This window comes from Triticum dicoccoides, chromosome 6A (assembly GCF_002162155.2).
Source record: "Triticum dicoccoides isolate Atlit2015 ecotype Zavitan chromosome 6A, WEW_v2.0, whole genome shotgun sequence".
Lineage (NCBI taxonomy): Eukaryota > Viridiplantae > Streptophyta > Magnoliopsida > Poales > Poaceae > Triticum > Triticum dicoccoides.
In genome coordinates, this window is record NC_041390.1 from 14324425 (window position 1) to 14337078 (window position 12654).

The window sequence follows — 12654 nt, forward strand, 5'->3', positions numbered from 1 at the left end:
TTTTTAACAACACCAAATGGATCTCTGTTATTCTAGTTTTGAGGCTGATCCTGAAAACCACCAGGTTTCGCCCAACCCTATTTCTAGAACAAATTAGATCGAAGTTGATGGGCTTTATAAAAACCCTGATGGAATTTATTCAGAAACCCATGATGATACTAGGTGACTAAAGCAGATGCTGCAAAATGGCCCTGGAATACCACTCCCTCGTGACTTCTGGTGCAAGTTTGAAATCTCTGAACCTGATGGTCATGGCTTTGAATCTGCTGTAAGAAGTGGGATCCGGAAACAAGACCGCCTCGTCTAGCCCGGTTTCCACTCTCGGTAACTACTGGTCACCACAATCGACGTCGCTACTGCCACCGTTGAAGACCAGGCGAGCTGAGCATGTGATTAATTGAAGAAGCTCCATGCTAGCTGTGTTATTTTCCTTCTTGCTCAAGCCTACTCTAGTTACAATTTTTTAGAACCTTTTATGTTATATTTTTATTTTTTGTTGAACTGCTCCCTAGGAGCATCTACAGTCGGGCTTCCCAAACATGCCTCAAACGCCCGGGCGGACGGCCCGGTCACTGACCTCCCGAAAATTCGACCCAGACGGACGCCTCAAACGGGCCTCAAATGCACAGGCTGACCGACACCCCTCATATCCAGGCCAAATATGGAGCAGGTATGAAAACGCCCTGGCGCGTCCGCTACGCTGGATCGGCCCACGCTGGCCCACCCGACCCCACATATATTCCCCCGCATCTGCTCGTCGGATGAATCCCTAGCCATTTGATTCCACTCCCCTCCGCCACCCGAGCTCACCTCCGGCAATCTCTGGCCTTCTTTGACATGGCGGGTAGCAGATCTGACTCTGGCCAATCCGAATCCGTCAACTGGGGTGTCATCCTGTGCTGGTTGAAGGAGGCAATGGCCATCCACATTGCACTTCGCCGCTCCTGGGAGGACATCGACCGGCAGGATCTGTCCGGCGCGACTCCATGGCGTCGGCTCAACGGGCGCTCGGGAGCTGGATCATTGACGTCCCGACAGCCTTCAAATCTCTCCTTCCCCATCATCGGACGGGCGGAGTATGAGTCCCACAGGGCCCGGTGTGCCCGCCATAGGAAGGAGAGGATAAGGGCCGCCGAGGTCTGAATCACTGGCGACATGGCGGCTGATGCGGCGCTGCGGGCGGCCGCAGAGGAGGAAGCCATCCGCACCCGCATTGTGAAGAAGCGGTAGCGGGGGAACAGGCTCGTCCTCGCCCGAGAGCAGAACCGGGCGGACCGTTCCATGGGCAGACTACCACCAAAGAAGGAGAAGCTAGGAGGACAGTGACGGTTATGAGCAGATCCGGGTCGACCCATACTATGTCCTCAACCGGTACTTCCGCTAGAAGGATGACAATGGCGCCCGGAAGGGCAAGGGCAGCTGGGGATGATCTTCTCCACCATAGCCAAACTTGTCGAATTTTAGTAGTCCGATGACATGATGCGCTGTAGTAGCCGGATGATGTGTAATGCATAGTTTACGTAGTTGCATGAGGTTATATGGATTTGAGGTACACTAATTGAGAGCATCTCCGGCCGTTGGCCCCCCAGGAGGCGAAAAAAATCACTACCTGGGGGCATACCGGTGCTAACCGCGTGCTGGGGCGTGATGCTCCCCAGTCGCCGCGCCCATGTTTTTTTAAACAAAATCCAACACAAACAAGGCGCAAAATCAACCAAACTTCGGCGAGTTCATAACATATTTAAAATATTTTACAAAAGAAGAAAAAACACTACTAGACCTGCCGTCGCCCTGACCGTTCCTCGCCGCCCGCTGCCCGTGAAGCTCTACATGCCGAGGAGCCTTTAGAACTTCGTGTAGTCGCTGTCGTCGTCGTCATCGTCGTCGCCTCCTTCGCGGTCGCTGTCCCTGCTGCTCCCTTGCCCAGGGTCGCCGACGCGCGGCGGGTTGGACGATCCGGGGGCGTCCTCGTCCTCGTCGCTGTCGAGGATCACCACGTCGTTCTCGTCCTCGCGCCCACGCTGGTGGGCGGCTATCTCCTCCAGGGCTTGGCGCTGCCGGACCATCTCGTCGCGGAGGTAGTCGTCCCGCGCCCACTTTAGGGCCTCCTCGTCGGAGAAGCCGCGCCGGACTATGGCCTCGTACTCTGCGGGGAGGCCGGGCTCCACCTTCGACCTGACGAGCCGGGCAGAGGTGGGGGAGGACTTGGCGATGCGGATGCCGGAGCTGCGGGTGCGCTGGCTGATCGGTGCGTCCTGGGGCTTCGGCTTGACGTTGAGGAGGGAGGGAGAGCCGGACGAGCGGCCGGACGAGGAGGAGGACGTCGGGTCCATGCGTCTCGGCGTCCATGACCTCCCACGCCGGCGGGAGAAGGAGGGGGAGCGGGGTACTCCAGCCTGGGCGTGTTGCCGCCCTCGATGTACTCGAGGACGGCCTCCAGCGTGCGGCCGGGCACGCCCCACCATCGGCGGCGGCCGTCGGAGTTGAGCCTTCCGGAGGGCACGATGCCATTGGTGGCCTCGAGCTGCTCGGCGTGGCGGCGACGGAAGTACTGCTCCCACAGCGGGCTGTCGGGGCCGTACCTCGGCCCTTCCCTCGCCGCCTGCGGTAGAGAGGCACGAATACGGGCGATCTCCGCACGACGCGCCGCCCCGGTGGGCGGCGGTGGCACCAGGACCCCGCTGGCGCTGATCCTCCAAGCCCCGGGCACCCGCATGTCCGACATGACCGGGTACTTGGCCTCATAGAGAAGCCGAGCTTCGTCCTCATGAAGGTAGCGGCGGCCGAAGCCGTTCGCCACCGTGCCGTCGCCTGGAAAAAGCTCGGCCATTGGGTGAACTGGAAAACGACGAGAAGAGAAGGATGAACGGGGGCGTCGAGGAACGGGGGCATCGGCGGTGGGGAGTCTGTGTGTCACCGGTGCGGGAGGGGTCGACCTATATAGGCGGCGCTCGCGTGGCCGTCGTGTGTACGCGTGGCGGGCGAGAGACGCGCGTCGTTCCGTCTTCACTGCGCCGCCCGTAAGGCACCAATGGAGGAGGCTGACCGGCGCGACAGCTTTGGCATTGATTCTGCCGCGGGAACCGAGGCGATGAGGACGATGAAGCGACGAGAAGAGCCGAGTCGCTGCCAAGGAGGGCCCGCCGATTTTCGCGCCAAAAATGATTCGGCCGGCGCCCCCAAGGGCCCCCAGCGTGCCGGGTTCGGCCTGGGTCCGCCGGCGCCAATTTCGGCCCGAGCCGGCGAAAAAGGGCCTTTGGGGACGCGACTGGGCCGATTTTTCGGCGCCGGTGGCCGAAAAATCACCTGGGAGGCCTTGTTGGGGGTGCGGCTGGAGATGCTCTGAGGTGTCTGGTTGTGAGAAGAAAAATTTAAGATTTGACTGGTCAGTATCCACAAACACGGTGTTTGAGGGGTCGGATTTGCCAAATCCAGCTGTAAACTCGCCACCGCGGTTTATACCTGATTCGAAGCAAAAAATTGCGCACCACGGTTTACCGACGGCGTCCCTTTAAGCGTGATCTGAAAATGTAATAGTGGGCGCAAAGTCGCAGAGCTCGAATTAAGTGAGATGACAGCCAGCGAATGTAGTCCAAGATTTAGGTGGCAAGTACTTAGTCGCGTAGAGCCTAGACTAGCTACCGACGACAGTGACAGTGGTTTCAAATATAGCCATGAAGATAGGTTATTAGCTGCTGCTACCACTAGCCTAATAATGCCGGATTATCATGCGCCCACGATTTGACTACTTGGGAAGGACTCCGTCCATATATATGAAGCACATAAAATAAAAGGAAGAGATGCAGCCATATGAAGCGCGATTGTTCTTGGTGTGGTAGTATGGCAACAAATTAAACCCCTGCCTGCGTAATCTGGCCCTTTAAACAAAACTACAAAAGTGATTGATACATTCCGTCTTGGCTAAAAGTTCAGTACTGTATCGGCAGGGCATGTTGTTGACCGCGACGCTAGGGAGTGCTTGGCCGATCCGAAGCGAAACGCTAGGCTGGCTGGGATCACAATGGCAGGATATTTCGAGATTGAGATGCTGCAACCACCATCAAGATTGATGGATTTTTTAAAAAAAAATAGAGGATGTACCCTCGGCTTCTGCATCTTGACGATGCATGCAGCCATATTATTAATTAGGGATAAGTATATTTTTTGTCCCTTAACTCTCTCAAAAGTATAGAAATGATTCCTCAACTTCAAAACCAGCAAACTTTGGTCCATTAACTTCTCAAACCGGATAACTTTAGTCCCTCATAACTTCTCAAACCGCGCGAGGTAGAAAACGACATCGAACCCGCGCCCCTCGCTCCTCCCTCCTTGGTCCGCCGCCACTCCCTCCCACCTCCTTCTGCGCTCTAGGAGCCCCGCCACCGACTGCTAATCCTCCACCGCCTCGCCTCTTCCTCCTCCTGGCCTTCCCATCGCTCGGGCGCAGGCTGCCGTGGCCAAGCGCTTCGCGGGCGAACCCGTCTCCACCGCCAGCTCTGGGTTAGCGCGGGACGGGCTCCCCCGCCTGGCCGGCCTCGACGAGCATGGCCTCGATCCGGCCTCAGCTTGAGGACCTCGAGCCGAGGAGTGCGGCCTCGATCGGGACTCGGCATCTGGGGCGACGGCAGAGGAGGAGGGGAAAGGAGGGGAGCAGCAACCAACATCTGGGGCGGCGGTGGCTGGACTCCATGAGCTGGCCGGCGACGTCGGCGGTGCTGGATTCGATCTGCAGGAGAGAGAGGGAGGCGTGGCTTCGAATTGGAGAGGGACTCCACCAGCGTCGGCCTGGGCGAGGATTGGTGAAGAACTCCGTTGCCGCTGCGTGCCGTGCTTCTGGATCGAGCGCTGCCTGACCAAGGGATAAGAGTATGAGGTAAAACTAGCCACCATGCTCCTGTGCGGGCTGCATCTCCACATCTCCCGTTTCATTATTTCACCATTGCTGCCTCTTCTCCTCTTCGTTGCTCTGCTTCTTCTCCTGATTTCTCCTTTTCATTTTTTCTCTTTGTGGCGCCGCCGGGGATGAGACGAGCAGCTGCTGAAGCAGGCGCGGTGCTGGTGCACTGCTGGCAAAGCGGTCGTCGACGGTGCCGTCGACGTCGTCCTTGGCAGAAGGTAAGCCAAGATCAATCTCTCACAATATTCCTTTGTCGTCGGTGTTCTTATGAAACTTAGTGATTGAACTTTCTCTGTTATGTTTCACACATTGCTACTTTTAGTTATCCCCATTGGCTTGTGGATATGCTCCTGCTGAGAGTTTATTTTCTCTATCCAACTTCATTGCAGGTTGGTGCTTCCTCTCCTTCTCACTGCAGCTACCTATGCATGTATTATTCTAGGATTTTGCAAGTTAAATACTCATGTGTGCGAACTGAAAAGTTCTCTATGCAACATCTATTGCAGGTTGGTGTTTCTTACCTATGCCTCTATTATTCTAGGATTTTGGAAGTTAATTGCTCATGTGTGCTGAATTGAAAAGCTCAATGAAAGGCACTTATTTCGATGCACAAATGCTTTTGTTGCTATAAGAATCTGTAGAGAAGAAAGCATTTAGCACTGCTGCCCCTGCTGTACATAATTAGAGGAATAGTTTGGTTCAGTTAGAGGAATTGGTGTTTTTGGATAGTGATGTTTGGGCCAATTCTGGGCTGATCAGTCCATAATTTCAAGCCTCCAAATATAAGTTGTAGTGTAGGTCTCAAGCTTTCCAAAGAGTATTTGTTTGTGCTTTTTGGCCAGCCAGTTTCAGAGCAGCCATCAATTTAATGTGCTTTCCAGGAAGTTATTATCCTGAGCGCAGTTTTTTCATTTGCCAGTTTAGGGCCTGTTAGAGGTTGAATTAAAATAAACTTTCAACATGGAAGTTGTAGATATGTTTCTGTAGATGCTTATACACATATAATTTGTCCAAATTCCTCTTCTATATCGAATCCTATAAAAATATTAAAGGAGGTTGTACTATGTTGGACAGAATTTCATTCTCAGCTTCATCGGTGTCAGCTTCATCACCAAGAGGACGGACTCCGGAAGGCAGCCTCCTCCTAAGGCGCCAGGACCGGTAACTCCCGAAACGTCCATCCTTCCGAACATTATTTTCTGGTGATGCACCGTTAGGGTTCGTGTTCATTGCCATTTTGGATTCATATGTGAAGTCTATTTTTGTTAATTACAGTTAATTAATTTCTTAATTCATGGTTGTTTTAGTTGCTGACCATACGATTGGTAGCCTTGGACAGAAGAGGGCCAGCAACAAACAGAAGCAACCACTGTCCTGTCCAGAACATGTATATCTTCAGTTTTGGTTGCCTTCTGTTTACTTGCCAACAAGCGACATTGAGCTCACATATTTACTGTTTGATTTGTTATATACTTAATCTGCTAGACGAAGTGTAAAAGGGAAATTCATGCTCGACAATTTTGTATATTTATAAACCTAGATACTACTCTAATTGGTTTTACTTCTTCCATATATTTTCTCCTCCCAGTGTGTATAAATAGTGCACAAAGTTAATTTCTTTTCCGTCTCCACCGCATCTAATTTTAAAGAAAATAGAGAGGAATCTGAGAGATACACAACCAGAAGAATTTTGTTTTTTTTGACCGTGTCTAACTTTTGGTAAAAGAGAGAGGAATTTGAGATAGATAGACAACCTAAGGAGCTTTGAACAACTTTGAACGTCCGAGTATGCCGCCGGCCTCCTCGCCGCTGTTGTCGCGTGTCTGGCACCAGTGTGTGGCAGCTGCTGAGATGTGCGCAGTTTACTCCCGGTTCCGTGATGGTGTTGAAAAGCACCTTAACTGAGCCAAGGAATTTAGTAGCTTTGTGGGATGACTAAACAAATTTTTTTGCTCTTCCTATGCTATCTTCTCATATTATAATTTTGGTGTCCTGGTATGCAGGGATCAGCTTTGGTGGCATCCGATGTTGCCAGACCACGGGGTTAGAGCAGAGGAAGCTGACATGGTGTTCGACATTCAGATGGTCATTGTGATCGACCAGATGCGACGCCTCATGTCACCCCGCGCCTCCAGGGCTTGTTAGCGGTGCTCATAAAGTAAGAATATGCTTGCAAGTGCTCGTTTCCCATATGCTTGCCCATTCCTGTCTCGCATCAAGCTTTCATTTATTTCCCTAAAATTCCTCTAATTTGATGTGTGCATGTCTGAGAAAGAAATTAGAGGAATAAGCTATGGTATGTCTTGGGAAGTACATTATTTCCCTGGCTTGTGAAATTAATGCGCCCAAATTCGCGTACAGTCTGGTTTCGGACTAACAATGCCTCCTTGTGTTATATTGCAACTAAAAAAAGAGATGGACATAATAAAGAAGCTTGGTGAACAAATATATATCTGAACCCTCTACACAGTATAGATGCTATAATTTCTGTTAAATGGAAGTTAGATTCAGATTCTTAAAAATATTATCCTTCAGTCCTATACATACAAGGTACTGCCTTGGCATGGATATAGCCTGCAACCCGCATCTCTAAACAACGCGAACCTATCCATAATCATAAACTTGTGTATTGATCCTCCATTCAGATTTCTTATTAGCTCATTCTGGCCTGTGTGAATTTTTTGTGTTTGCTTTACAATGGCCCAATGCATTTCCGTCGATATATATGTGATGCCATTGGTTGGCCTGGATTGGATAGCTAGGTTTGATCAATTCGGTTAATATATGTTTATGTTTCTGTTTAGGTTTCCGCACCTTTTGATGCGTGTGCGTGCGGCCATTGAGTAACTCGATCTGTTTTCCTGGCTATTCTATGTGCATTTACATGTATAGGATAGTCATTTTGATTCAGTTAAGATATGTTAAGATTTCTATTTAGATTTCAGCACCTTTTAAATGTGCTACCATGGGGGTAACTGTTGGGGAACGTAACAGAAATTCAAAATTTTCTACGCATCATCAAGATCAATCTATGGAGTAATCTAGCAACGAGGGGAAGGAGAGTGCATCTACATACCCTTGTAGATCGCTAAGCGGAAGCGTTCAAGTGAACGGGGTTGATGGAGTCGTGATCCAAATCACCGATGATCCTAGTGCCGAACGAACGGCACCTCCGTGTTCAACACACGTACAGCCCGGTGATGTCTTCTACGCCTTGATCCAGCAAGGGGAGAAGGAGAGGTTGGGGAAGACTCCATCCAGCAGCACGACGGCGTGGTGGTGGTGGAGGAGCGTGGTACTCCAGCAGGGCTTCGCCAAGCACCGCAAGAGACGAGGAGGGAGAGGGGTAGGGCTGCGCCAAGAAGGAAATGTTCTCGTGTGTATGGCAGCCCAAGACCCCCACTATATATAGGGGAGGGGAGGGGCTGCGCACCCACCTAGGTTTCCACCCCTAGGGGTGGCGGCCAGCCCGAGATCCCATCTAGGGGGCGGCCAAGGGGGGAGAGAGGGGGGCGCACCACTAGGTGGGCCTTAGGCCCATCTGAGCCTAGGGTTTCCCCCTTTTCCCTTCTCTCTTCGCCTTGGGCCCTGGTGGGGGGCGCACCAGCCCACCTGGGGCAGGTCCCCTCTCACACTTGGCCCATGCAGCCCTCTGGGGAAGGTAGCCTCACCTGGTGGACCCCCGGGACCCTCCTGGTGGTCCCGGTACGTTACTGATAGCACCCGAAACCTTTCCGGTGACCAAAACAGGACTTCTCATATATAAATCTTTACCTCCGTACCATTCCGGAACTCCTCGTGATGTCCGGGATCTCATCCGGGACTCCGAACAATATTCGGTAACCACGCATATCTATTCCCTATAACCCTAGCGTCATCGAACCTTAAGTGTGTAGACCCTACGGGTTCGGGAACCATGCAGACATGACCGAGACAACTCTTCGGCCAATAACCAACAGCGGGATCTGGATACCCATGTTGGCTCCCACATATTCCACGATGATCTCATCGGATGAACCACGATGTCAAGGATTCAATCAATCCCGTATACAATTCCCTTTGTCTAGCGGTACGATACTTGCCCGAGATTCGATCGTCGGTATCCTGATACCTTGTTCAATCTCGTTACCGGCAAGTCTCTTTACTCGTTCCGTAACACATCATCCCGTGATCAACTCCTTGGTCACATTGTGCACATTATGATGATGTCCTACTGAGTGGGCCCAGAGATACCTCTCTGTTACACGGAGTGACAAATCCCAGTCTTGATTCGTGCCAACCCAACAGATACTTTCGGAGATACCTGTAGTGTACCTTTATAGCCACCCAGTTACATTGTGACGTTTGGCACACCCAAAGCACTCCTACGGTATCCGGGAGTTGCACAATCTCATGGTCTAAGGAAATGATACTTGACATTAGAAAAGCTTTAGCATATGAACTACACGATCTTTGTGCTAGGCTTAGGATTGGGTCTTGACCATCACATCATTCTCCTAATGATGTGATCCCGTTATCAACGACATCCAATGTCCATGGTCAGGAAACCGTAACCATCTATTGATCAACGAGCTAGTCAACTAGAGGCTTACTAGGGACATGGTGTTGTCTATGTATCCACACATGTATCTGAGTTTCCTATCAATACAATTCTAGCATGGATAATAAACGATTATCATGAACAAGGAAATATAATAATAACCAATTTATTATTGCCTCTAGGGCATAACCTGATTCCATTTTAATGGCAACGGGACCTGCAAGTGCATGGCCCACTGCTAATAGTCCTAGAAGCGATCGAAATTGTTGCTATTTTGACTTTGTCTGCTACATGGACTGCTATTCTGATCTCTATGTTTTCCCATTGCTTCGTTCAGTATGTCCACGTAAAACCAGAAATCACATGCATTTGAATGATGATAGCTTAGCACTTGATGATAAATGTGATGTTGTTTTATGTTAATGTGAAACCCGATCTATCGGTTGTTAGTTTGAATCAGTACCCAAGCCATCCTCCTCACTGCCCTCCTCTCAGTTATTTAGGTAGTTCTTCCTTCTTGGGTAACAATGAGAAAACGATTAGGTTGGTTATACAGTATACTTCATGATTGCGGTAGGCACAAAATGCTTGGCAGACTAAAATAGCTATGCCTCGTTTCTATTATCAAGCTCTAAGTGTATATTGAGATGCCTTTGTACAATGAAAGATCCATGGGGTTGTTTGTTTGCTTGTAGATTTTCGTGCAGATATTTGAATTGTGCAAATATTTAATTTGATTTATAATTTGTTGTCTCTTGATGTCGCTAATTTTGTATGAGCTGGAGGTGATAGTGAAGGTCGATATTTTGATCTTTAATGGAATTTTCATCTTCTTGATTTTCCTCTATCTATGTAGAGGTCTCAAGAAAGAGAAAAGAACTCGTGGTTCAAGCAGCAAGAAGATAGCCAGCCTAAATGAATCAAAACAAGAACAAGCGTCGGGAATTTACAAATGAGGAAGTGCAGCTGGTATGGCCTCTCTGTTTTACCCGAAATCAACCAGAGGAAAAACTGCTGGACAATCATCTTCTTGCCATTTTATAGTTGACTTCCTGCCATGATTTGCTTCCTAAAAGAAATAGCAGTCAACATGAAATAAGTAATTTATCTAGCTACAAATGCTTATTCTAGACTGATTATGTTTCTTCCAATTGCGGACAGTGTTTTTTAGTTGACACTTTAGTCTACATATCTGCCAAACATTTACATGTTTGCATGGCCAGAAAAAAAATCAAATACTGTACTTAAGCGTTAGTGATGGGTTAGTTATTCTACTTCTTTCGGCTAAATGTTTAGCAAGGACTGCATGTTTGAAACAACTAACTCGCCTTGCTTTTGGTACATTTTCCTTGTATATAACTCGCTTTTCTATTTCTCGAGGACAAGAACACCATATAGAGATTTGAGAGGTTGGCCCTGGTTTTAGAAACAATGCGCCTGATGGTTTAAATTTATTATGCTTCTTACATCAGGGTCTGTGGTACTTTCAGACTTGAGGGAAGATTTTACTGTATGATATAAATTAAATCATTTATTTCTACTACATGTTAAAGGAGTTGGCCAATGTTGGCATGAAGCCATAAAAGTTAGCTGGATGTGGAGGAATTTGGTAGTGGTGGTGAATTGGCACCTTTTCCTTGCTTGCCATCATGCCATGATTTGAAATTTAGTTGTCAGGCTACGTAATTCACACCGAGACCAGCGAAAGGAATTCATGCGCTCCATCATACATTTGCGCCTCTAAACTTAGTTTGTTGACTAAATTGTGTAGTTCCCTTTTGCCGTTCTCTACTCCTTTTGCAGTTTTAACAGTAAAATATGATATATGATATAATGGTTATTTTGTACATCGAGCAGGTGATGTAATTACTTTCAATAGCGCTTCAACTCTGCAATCGACAGTTTGACCTCATGCTAGGGCAGCCTCAGCCAGTTGCCTCTTCTATCAAAGGTAAAGAACAGAAGCCTTTTTATTGATATTGCTGTATGGAAAGTTTACTGGAAATTATGATTCTAAGTGGGTGTGAATAACATGCTTTGTCTTGAAATAATGACATATGGAGAAACTATAGTTTCCATACTAAACTTGGTATTTTGATTCACACAAAGTTTCCGTCTACTGATGATTAAACCCATACTTGCCATATGAATAAAGTGACATCAAAAGGAAACTAAACAACAGAGAGAATTAAGGATGCCTTATAAGCATGTTTTCACTTAAGATAGATTTGTATGAATTCACAAATATTCCTGTCAATATAGATTGTAAAGTAGCAGTAGCTTATACTGATAGCTGCAGTTGTTGGCTGCACATGACAACTTCATGTTATTCTGCGCTCACCATAATAATCATTTTTTTTGTTCCATGTAAAGTGGCATGTTTCTTTCTTGCTAATTGTCAATTCTTTTGTACAGGGTCCCTCAGCTACTTATGCTTTGCTAGACAATGAGGGTATGTAGATAGCATGTATGGTTTTTACATTGTTTTGTGCAGGTTGAGATGCATCACATGATGTTTTCCTTTTACATTTATGGGTATTACAGAACCCTTTCTTTTTCCACAAGGGGTAGTAGCTGTGCCATTCGATTCGGAGGACAAAGAGTTGATCACAAAGGGGTAGCATTCAGGATATATACACAAAAGAGTATAGAACCAAATTACATGATGTAATTGACCACTATTTCTATTAACTTCTCCTGTAGACAATGTTCACAAGTTCATGTATTAAGTACATTTTATTGTGTCACTTGTGTTTACTCCTTTTTAATGCAAGTTTACTGCTACTCGGAGTTCCTAATCGCAGACTCAACTATCTTGACCTACCGATGATCTAATTTGTGGCATTATTACCTTAAGAACGTATTTGCATTTAATTAATTTTATATATAAGGGTATAAGTTCTTATCAAATGTACTCAAATATTCAGTTATTGAAAAAATGCAAATATTTTCAACACGAACATGGTTTTAAACGGGTCTTTGCGCCATTTGGCGCAACTGGTCAACTAGTAAAATGAAAAGTAGAGGTGGGAGGACCTGGGTGGCCGGGTCGTGGAGCCGAGGTACGACGAGGCAGGGGCGGAGAGTTGTGCTGCTGGTCGTGATGGCACGGCTAAAGGAGCAGCCTGGCCGTGGATGACCTGCACTTTAGCCTATTTGCTCGGCACTCAAAGTTGGCCGTGTAGTACGTCCTGGGCCACGGCTTGGACCACGGCTC

The 12654-nt window shown here is 48.2% G+C and overlaps 1 long non-coding RNA gene across 1 annotated transcript; it reads left to right on the top strand.

The window, feature by feature from the left end:
* Positions 1-10286: 10286 nt before the first annotated feature.
* Positions 10287-12235, top strand: LOC119319119. Its single transcript, XR_005154358.1, has 3 exons — positions 10287-10406; positions 11295-11388; positions 11853-12235. It is a non-coding gene; the product is annotated as an uncharacterized LOC119319119 (long non-coding RNA).
* The last annotated feature ends 419 nt before the right edge of the window (positions 12236-12654 follow it).